General features: G+C 35.2%; 1 protein-coding gene across 1 annotated transcript in view; it reads left to right on the top strand.

Moving 5' to 3' along the window:
- The first annotated feature begins 223 nt into the window (after positions 1-223).
- LOC102681407 (neural cell adhesion molecule 2-like) overlaps positions 224-5,929 on the top strand; it is a 58,038-nt gene continuing 52,332 nt past the window's right edge. Inside the window, exon 1 of the mRNA XM_006607607.2 lies at positions 224-394. The gene's annotated coding sequence lies outside the window, so the exon portion shown is untranslated. The remainder of the gene's footprint in view (positions 395-5,929) is intronic.

The following is a 5,929-nucleotide window of genomic DNA, read 5'->3' as shown; positions in this document are numbered from 1 at the left end:
ACTCCATCGATTTTGTACATCGGATATTAAATTTTATCTCGAAATCATTGAATCAGAGATCGAACATTGTACGAAAACAGTGTAATAAACGACATCTCGATCGAGCTCCATCTTCCGCCATACGTAAATTTACGCGTTGTCGTATAACCACTACATTCGCCTCGTTTCTTGCTCGTTTCGATTATTTTCTTTTACCCTTTCCGTTTTTTAGTAGCTTTTAGATCGTTTTTACACCGTCGAAACCAAATGGGGGAAAAAGTTGGGTAACTGTTGGAGAAACAACAAGACAATGGACGAGTAAAAAAAGTTTAACGCGAGAGGAGGAGGAGAAAACAAAACGAGGGGAACGATGCTTGTTCGAGCCATGGCTCGCGATTTCGTCGACCGATAAGCGGTAAGAATATCATCTATCATGCTTCGTTCAAACTTCGTTGCAACGTACCCGATCCCATTATCAACGATTATCGTTTACTTTTCTAAAAATTAGTTATACGATAAAAAACGTACAATATCGAAAATTAGAATTGTATGAAATATAATCTCCACATCCGATCTAATAAGCGAAACTTTCACAAGATTGAACTTCTCTTCCCCTTAAATGTTGGAACACACTTTCGAGAAAAAGAAACTTGAAAAATTATTAAAATTAAAACTTCGATAATCCTTCCCCCTGAATTGAACGTTGATAATAATTTTCATCGATTTCTGTGGAAGGAGGGAAAAAAAAAAAAAAGGATATCAATTCTTGAGAACGTAATTAGCCTAGAAATCGCGCTCCCTTGAGCACTCGAATTGCCTTATCGGCGAGAATGCATCGGTGGTGCGCCTAGCTCGGAGCATTATGACACCGCAATTACACGAACAGTAAACTTTACGCCACAAATTACGACGACGGAGGAATACACGAGACAACTTTGACTCTGTAACTATGCCTCGGGAGATAATTGCTTAAAACGTTTACATCGATTTCTTCCCTGCGAGGGAAACCCGTAACTGCTCAATCTCGCCGGATTAATCGCTTTCGATTCGGTTCATCGAACTTGAAATGGCGATAATTATGGAATACTCTTAACGATTCCAAAGTAGTTTGTACAGCAGACCTGTGAAAAGCTGAGAAAAAGAGAGAGAGAGAGAGAATAATACGATTATTACTTAATAAAATTCTGGATCTGACAGACAGCTTCGACGGTTCAGCTTTCTCCGCGATGAATTATGACAATTTAAGAAATATTTCAAGTAAAAGAGCGATTCGAAGATAGCGAATAATTGTCGAAAGAAGAATATCAAAATTGGAAAATGATTGCAAGTTTTTAATGTCATTAAATGTCGCGTATGGAAATATGGAATGATCGATGCGAAATTTTCATCTCATTCGAACACGGAATTGAAATTTAAGGGATATCGGTCCATCAAATTCGATTATTACGACAGATTCGTGACAATAGTAGTAGAGGATACGTCCAAAAGATGTCGGGCAATTTCGTGCAACAACGGAGAGAGAGGGGACGCCATATTGACACGAATGTTTCGCGGAGGAAAGGTTAGAGGTACATGTTCCAAATTTTATTCCGGATTATTTGTGCACACACGATCGCGTAAAAAAATTTTGCTATACACGCTTTTACCGTACAGGCTATAATTCGTTTTCTGGGTTGAAACGTTGTTACGTTGTTGAATACGCGGGGGAATATACGTGATTCCAACTTTTTAACAGAAATGGAGTCGGAGAAATACCGGTTTTAGTACACGGTTATAAACAATCTTCGTGCATAACAATTCAAATATTTTCTATCTGACTCTCCTATTAAATCAGGGATACAATTTTTTCCCCATCTCTAGATAATATGAAAAACTCATAACATTACAGCGCGATCGTTGTAATTTTAAACATCAACTCTGTTTTCCCTGTTTCTATACAAAATACAAGAAAAATTAACATTTAACAAATTATTCTCATTCTGTAAAATACATATATAACAATTAACGAAAATGAAATGCCATTATTATTACGTTCATACTGTAAGTACGATACCTTTCACGGGCAATGTCTATTCTTTCGGTTAAATAAAACAGTAGAAAAATTTCCATTTTTCTTCTAATCTTCTAAACTTCTCGATACTGAAAATATCACCACCTCTGTAGTTTCGAAGGTATATAACGCGTGTTTGCAATTTATTGCCGACGCGTAACGTGATTTTCCGTAAATAAAATAATAGAAAAATTTCCATTTCCTTTTCTTCTAATCAAACTTCTCGATAAATAGAAAATATCACCAACTCTGTACATAGTTTCAAAGGTATATAACGCGTGGTTTGCAATTTATCGCCGACGCGTAACGTGACTTTCCGTAAATAAAATAATAGAAAAATTCCATCCTTTTCTTCTAATCTTCTAAACTTCTCTATTCTTATATTGTCACCACCTCTGTAGTTTCGAAGGTATATAACGCGTGGTTTGCAATTTATCGCCGACGCGTAACGTGACTTTCCGTAAATAAAATAATAGAAAAATTCCATCCTTTTCTTCTAATCTTCTAAACTTCTCTGGAAATATAAAATATCACCAACTCTGTGTATAATTTCGAAGGTATAACATCGATATAACGTGTGGTTTGCAATTTATCGCCGATGCGTAACGTGACTTTCCGTAAATAAAATAATAGAAAAATTTCCATCCTTTTCTTCTAATCTTCTAAACTTCTCGATACTGGAAATACAAAATATCACCAATTCTGTACATAGGTATAACATCGATATAATGCGTGGTTTGCAATTTATCGTCGACGCGTAACGTGATTTTCCGTAAATAAAATAATAAAAAAATTTCCATTTCCTTTTCTTCTAATCTTCTAAACTTCTCGATACTGGAAATACAAAATATCACCAACCCTGTAGTTTCGAAGGTATATAACGCGTGCTTTGCAATTTATCGCCGACGCGTAACGTGACTTTCCGTAAATAAAATAATAGAAAAATTCCATCCTTTTCTTCTAATCTTCTAAACTTCTCGATACTGGAAATACAAAATATCACCAACCCTGTGATTTCGAAGGTATATAACGCGTGCTTTGCAATTTATCGCCGACATAATTTTCCGTTCATCGTTGTTCACCGAGATAATAAACAAATGGAGAAATTTGTTGGCATCGCGTTAGAAAAAGGATGGAAAGGGAGGGCGGAGGATTATATTCTCCTGTTCTATTTAAGTTCTCTCGATAGTAATTTCTACGAACGATCTTCTCTCTGCGCTCTGTTACTTTAAATTTCTCTTTGGAATGCGATGACGACGATAAGTTTCCGTTAAAAACGATAGTCATGATTTTCTCTGGATCGAAAATCACATGATATATCGAATCGGAATCGTTCTCGCATGTCGAAACTATAACCACGGCGAGCACTTGGCCGGGTAAAAATTAATGAGAGACCGCGTTTTATTTCGTCTCGATTGTACAAAGGGTCGGCGATATACGCTATTTCCCGACGCGGGAGCGTCGTATAATTTAATAATGCCCGGCCTGATGTTCCTTACGTGACTGGATTTCTATTCTATCCTATATAAGTTCTCTCGACAGGGACAGTAAACTTGCACGCGAGCCACTAACTTCTGCAACGAACGGTCTTCCCTCGCCCCGCTGTTTCGTTTACTTTAAATTTTTCCTTCCCGAGATGAGACCACCATCTTTCTTCGGGGCGACCAGTTTTTTGATTGAAACGTGATGAGAAACGCGAGAGAAACGTGGCCATGATTTTTCTGGAATTCGAAATTACACCGTTAAAAATTGGATCAGTATATGTGTTATTATTGGGTTTCTATTCTTCTGTTCTATTTTCTCGACAGTAACTTCTTCAACAAATTGCCCTCTGTTTCGTTACTTTAAATTCTTCTTTGGGTGACGATCTTTCAGGGCGATAAATTTTTGTTAAAATGATGAGAGAAATGATCATGATTTTCTGCATCGAAATTACATCAAAATTAGATTAGTATATTTATTATTATTGGATTTCTATTCTTCTATTTAAATTTTCTTGATAATAATTTCTACAACAAAGTAGTCTCTGTTTTGTTACTTTAAATTCTTCTTTGGCCTTGCGATGACGATCTTTCAGAACAATAAGTTTTTGTTAAAACTATGATTTTGTGGATCGAAATTATGTCGTTAAAAATTAGTATATTTATTATTGGGTTTCTATTCTTCTCTTCTATTTAAGTTTTCTCAGCATAACTTCTACGACGAATGATCTTCTCTTCCACTCTGTTTCGTTATTTTAAATTCTTCTTTGGCTGACGATCTTTCAGAACAATAAGTTTTTGTTAAAATGATGAGAGAAATATCATATGATTTTCTGCATCGAAATTACACCGTACAAAATTAGATTAGTATATTTATTATTATTATATTTCTATTCTTCTGTTTTATTTAAGTTTTCTCGACAGTAACTTCTACGACAAACTATCCTCTGTACTTTATTCTAAATTCTCTCTTCTTTATTCTGTAAATTATTCTTTGCGATGCGATTTTTCAGGACAATAAATTTTTGTTAAAATGATGAGAGAAATATCATATGATTTTTTGCATCGAAATTATATTAAAAATTAGATTAGTATATTTATTATTATTGAATTTTTATTCTATTCTTCTATTCTATTTAAGTTCTCTCGACAGCTCTGTTTTACTTTAAATTTACTTTAAATCCTTTTTGGAATGCGATGACGACAACGAGTTTCCGTTAAAAACGATAGCCACGATTTTCTCTCAATAAATCGACAAATCATATCATATATTTATTCTCGAGTGGAAATACTCTAATGTCGGAGATAAAAGAAGCGTTTAGATCCGTGGCTTTGTTCCGTACAGGTTGGAGAAAGAGATCCCTTTCCTAATCGCGCCACGTGAATCGTTCGTCATGCTCGATCCTCGGTATTGCGCCGTGGAAAAAAAGCTGGAGGATTCGGCTCGAGAAAGGGAAACAAAACCGACCGTAATCCATAAAATCCCGAAGATCCTCGCCAACGTTACGTTATATTGGGACTGTTTACTTAAGAGATTGCCGGCATTCCGGCTTGAGAAATGTTCGGAAATGTGTTCGCAACTGATTCGAAAACAAATATCTTCCAATTTGTTGCGGAACGAAAAATACACCAAGTCGTTCTGGTTGAAAATGATTCGAAACACCTGCATCGCCACAATTACTTTTCCATAGAAAGTTCCAATTTTGCGATTAATAATTTCGAACGAATTTCATAGAATTTTCGAATTTTTCGAATTTTTTCGAATTTCATAGAATTTTTTCTATTCTCGATCTCTACCTGTTCTATCGATTGTCTACAGTGATCATCCTGTATTTCTTAATTCAAAAATTCCAGTTATTTGTTACAGGCGACTTATATTCGATAATATATTTCGAAAAAAATTTCTTTCGAATTCTTCGTGATAGTATACACATAATTCATAGGGGAGGGAAAAATGGAAAAAGCTAATCGGGTATTTACGCTTGGAGCGAACAACAGCGCGTGATCGATCGTTGGAAAATATGAGATATCGGTTTAAATATCTTGAAACGCGCAATAGGATAGTTTCCGACCGATTATGGTATCGCGTGGATCGTCCATTCTCCAAACTTTATGCGAAACCATTTCCTCCCCCTTCGATTTGATGTTCGACGGAAAAATACGATTTAATTCCGTTGACGTGTCGTAAACGTGGACGGGAATTAAAGCAGCCTTTTTTAAAGAGGTTGGCTTAAAGCGAACGGTCGAAACGGAGAATCGAAAATATTATCTTTTTGAAAAAAGGAAAAAGAAATCACGATTCAAAAACAACTAGCGTACTTTTATACGCGATCGAATGACGAATAAATTAGTATATTTATAGTATATATAATATAATTATATATTATAATATATTATAATTATATATATTATATTAGTA

The sequence above is a fragment of the Apis dorsata genome, unplaced genomic scaffold (assembly GCF_000469605.1).
Source record: "Apis dorsata unplaced genomic scaffold, Apis dorsata 1.3 scaffold_8, whole genome shotgun sequence".
NCBI lineage: Eukaryota > Metazoa > Arthropoda > Insecta > Hymenoptera > Apidae > Apis > Apis dorsata.
Note: the sequence above shows the minus strand (reverse complement) of the source record. Positions and strands in the feature narration are given on the sequence as shown.